The 3,803-nt window shown below is 50.9% G+C and overlaps 2 protein-coding genes across 2 annotated transcripts in view; both read right to left on the bottom strand.

Moving 5' to 3' along the window:
* KCNJ10 (potassium inwardly rectifying channel subfamily J member 10) overlaps positions 1 to 3,672 on the bottom strand; it is a 25,590-nt gene extending 21,918 nt beyond the window's left edge. Inside the window, exon 1 of the mRNA XM_069062870.1 lies at positions 3,534 to 3,672. The gene's annotated coding sequence lies outside the window, so the exon portion shown is untranslated. The remainder of the gene's footprint in view (positions 1 to 3,533) is intronic.
* The window catches only part of TAGLN2 (transgelin 2), a 343,906-nt gene that overhangs the window by 169,492 nt on the left and 170,611 nt on the right, over positions 1 to 3,803 (bottom strand). The gene's annotated exons all lie outside the window — the stretch shown is intronic.

Consider the following 3,803-nt stretch of genomic DNA (forward strand, 5'->3'; position numbering starts at 1 on the left):
AGGAGAGGAGAGGAGAGGAGAGGAAAGGAAAGGAAAGGAAAGGAAAGGAAAGGAAAGGAAAGGAAAGGAAAGGAAAGGAAAGGAAAGGAAAGGAAAGGAAAGGAAAGGAAAGGAGGAAAAGAATAGGGAGGAAGGAAGGAAAGAAGAAGGGAGGGAGGTAAGAAGGGAGAAAAGGGGGAGAGAAGAGATGGAAGGAAAGAAAGAAGGAAGGAAGGAAGGAAGGAAGGAAGGAAACACCCATTTATTTAAAATTTGTTTTGTGCTAAGCACTGGGAATACAAATACAAACAAAAAGAAAGAACCCTTGCTCCTGAGGAACTTCTGTTTTAAAGGGTAAGATGATACCAAAAGCAGAATTGGGTGAAGAGAGAGGATGGTTTTGAAATCTATAGAAAAGCAGAATCAGGACCAGTACGGGAATGAATGCAGGTTACTCTGAATCCCTCCACAAAACAGAGGCTCCTGAAAGAACTCACTGATGGGAATAGGTTTTCCCTATGGTGTTTTCCTCTGTGCCTTTTAAAGACTCCAGGAAGGGACCAGGAAGGGGGGGCATCCTAGGACAGAGACACTTCAGGGGGACAGTTAATTAAAGGTAAAGGGATGGGGTCTTCAACCTGAACAATGAATGCTAAGTCTGGCAAAAGTTGGTATCTCCAGCATGCAGAAACAACTTCCCCTCCCTGTGATCCCCAGTCTTTACTAGCTAGGAGAAGAGCTGTAGAGTTGGTCCAGAGACAGGGGAATGGACAAGTTGATGTCAAGAGAACCTAGTCAACTCTAGTTCCAACCTAAGGAGGACCCTCTCCTTCACATCTATCTAAGACCCAAATGAACAAATCTTCCTACTCTATGTCTACACACCTATCACTACTGGGGGTTTGGATCCCCTTCCTCAACCTTCTTGTGGTCCCATCTTAGCTCTGTATCTTGGTTTACTACACCCTTATTCTTTTATCCAGGGCCTCAACCTCACCCTGCCATCCCAACCACTTGCCCTTGTCTTGGCAGGACTATGGACCAATCAGGCAGAAGGAGAATCTAGGCCAGGGGAGGAGTGGGTTCCAAAAGCTGTTTTTTCCTTCTGTCCTAAATAACCTTTGGCAATAGGCTTTGGGGGCTCCACTACCCAGCTCTATCCTCTCCAGCCTCATAGCCAATGCCAAAGGGTCACTGCCCTGCTTCTCCTTGGTTCTAAGATCCAGGCATCTTTCCAACCTAATTCTGGAGGGTCCCTCTATGCTCACTCTGCATTACCTTACCCACCCACTCCCAAGATCATCAATCTCAGGACTGCACAGAATTTAGAGGGGTTAGAAGAGAGGGCTGTGATAGTGCCCTGACCCTCAAATCTTAGATTCTTTGAGCCCAGGGAACAAGTAGAAAAGATCCAGTAATACTGGCATCCAATGAATTTGCCAACCTCTTCTCTCTCTCACTCCAAAGCTCTTAAACTGAAGTTGATGATAAAATTGGCTTCATGAGCAGGGAGGTGATACAAGAGGGTATATGGTAATTGGAGGGAGAGCAGAGGAAGATAACTCAACCCCCCCCCCACACCAAATATTCACTCACCATGTACAGTGGTGCAGGTAGAATCATATCATAGCAAGGGGCAGATGGGATTCAGAAGAACAGAGACAGAGCAGGATATAAATGGCAAAACAGTGGTGGCTTTTGCTCAGGGTGAGGAGTGGGGGGTCAGGCTTTGTGCCAAAGCTACTATAAGGAATCTGGACCATTCCCTCCCCTCCCTATTAGTGGAGTCACTGCCATTTGATATCCACAGAGACAAGCTGGCTGCTCAGGCGGGAGGGATGACTCTGAAAACAGCAGCTCCTTTCAGGACCCAGGTTGGCAGGGGCTTCTGGAGGCCAGAAAGGCCTGGAGCCCCCTCCTTTCCCCCACCTCTGCCCTGGCCACCAAAGGGGCTGGGGAGAGGACATGGGAGAAGAGAAACTGACCACTCAAGGCTATGCCTACTGCCTCTGCAGACCATCCCTAGCCCTTCTTCCCATCATGACACCTCCTCCTACCACCATTCTGTAAAATTTGTTGGAAGCTGAGACACCTATTTTCTCCCACATCCCCTGACCTTCACCCCTATCTAAACCCCAGTCTAAATCCAGACATCATCAGTGCTGACCTCTGAATCAAAATACAGTATGGTGACTACAGTTAGGCTGGGAATATGCTTAGGATCCTTTGCCACCAGCTTTTGCTGGACCATCCAGAATACTAGGGCCTAGGGTTTGAGATTTTTGTGCCTAGTCCTGGTCCAGGTTGGACCTGGAGCCCACCCTCTGAAACAATTTCCTTTTAGGGCCTCCTTGAGTATTTCTTCCCTTCTGACTTCCTAGGAGGATACTTTCCCAGAGAAGAAGTATGATGTGCAAAAGGGCACTCAAATGTGAGTTCAGGAAAACTGGGCTCCTAATGCTGGCTCCACTATTTACTGCCTGTGGTGGTTACCACTTCAGTTTCCTGATCTGTACAATAAGGCTAGAGGATTTACAAAATCCCTAAGATATTATGATGACCCCCCCCCCCCCCTCCACCTCTGGGAATAGCAATTTCTCCCCAGCCCACACCTGGGCTGAAATCCCAACTAACCAAAGGCTAGGAACAATCTTAATTCACTCCTACTCCAGCATAAAAGTTCCGATCTTCATTAATCACTGAGGGGTTACCCAAAGGGTCTTTGATCAGTCTCTGGCAAGGGCTGGAGGTGTAGAAAGAGGAATATAATGGGGAAGGGGAGGAAATTGCCCCCTACCTTGTCTCCCTTAGTGGACCATTTCTCCCCGCTTGTTTTTGGAGTCTTCAAAATGGTCCCACTGCTCCCCTCACACAGACAGCTGCCTGCAGTCGCGGGTTGCAGGTGGGGAGATCAGTCCTGAGCAGCTGGGAGGGGGATGGGGATGGGGAAGGCAGAGTAGAGGAGGTCACAGGGGAGGGGGTGCACATGCTAGGGAAAAGCCTCCAAACTAGGCATGGGGCAATTGGACTAGGCAGAGATTGTCTTCACTTTAACTCATTCCCTAACGAGAGCCGTGTTTCTCCTAGTGTGTGGTCCAGCGCGAGTGCATGTCACTATTCGAATTTTACTAAGTGGGGAGCGGGACTGGGGCTTCTAAGGTTTCTTGTAGGAAGGAGGCACTGCCTTTGTTATTGAGAGAGCACGTATGTGAGGGCTACATCTGGGGGTCACTGTCACAGACTGAAGAGCTGTGTAGTCAGCTTAGGACCCCCTGAAGGTCCTGTGGAGGTGGTAGGGTGGGGAGAAAGGAGACAAGGACCCAGAGATTCCCCGACCTCGACCCTAAGTGGTGGGGGAGCCACTATTTCTCAGTTGTCCCTGCAGGAACTTCTACAGAGAGCGAAGCTGAGGAACGGGACGCCGAAGTCCGCGGAGGGCTGGATGATAAAGTCTCTGGGTCGGGGTGGGCAACCCTCCACGATTCCATGTTGGAAACACCAGCTTCTGTTCGTCACCCCCTACACCCCAGGGGCACGGTCGCCGCATCCCTTACCTTGGGTCCTGGGCAGGGAGGCACCTCAGACCAGGTGGCCGAGATAATGGACCGAAGGCTTGACTGACGGGGCGGGCTAGAGGATGAGGAGAGGAGCGGAGCTGTGTGACGGGCGGGGCCGGGCTCTTAAACTAGACGAGTCGATCAGATAAGGGCTGGGCCGGGGCCGGGGGGCCGGGGCCAGGGCCGGGCCAGGCCGGGGGCAGAGCTGGGCCGGGCCGAGCCGCCCCCTCCCTCCGCAGCGATGGAGCCAAACTTTGTGTGAATGGA

This window comes from Petaurus breviceps, unplaced genomic scaffold (assembly GCF_028583685.1).
Source record: "Petaurus breviceps papuanus isolate PSGF00001 unplaced genomic scaffold, PetGlider_PUasm1.0 90510, whole genome shotgun sequence".
Lineage (NCBI taxonomy): Eukaryota > Metazoa > Chordata > Mammalia > Diprotodontia > Petauridae > Petaurus > Petaurus breviceps.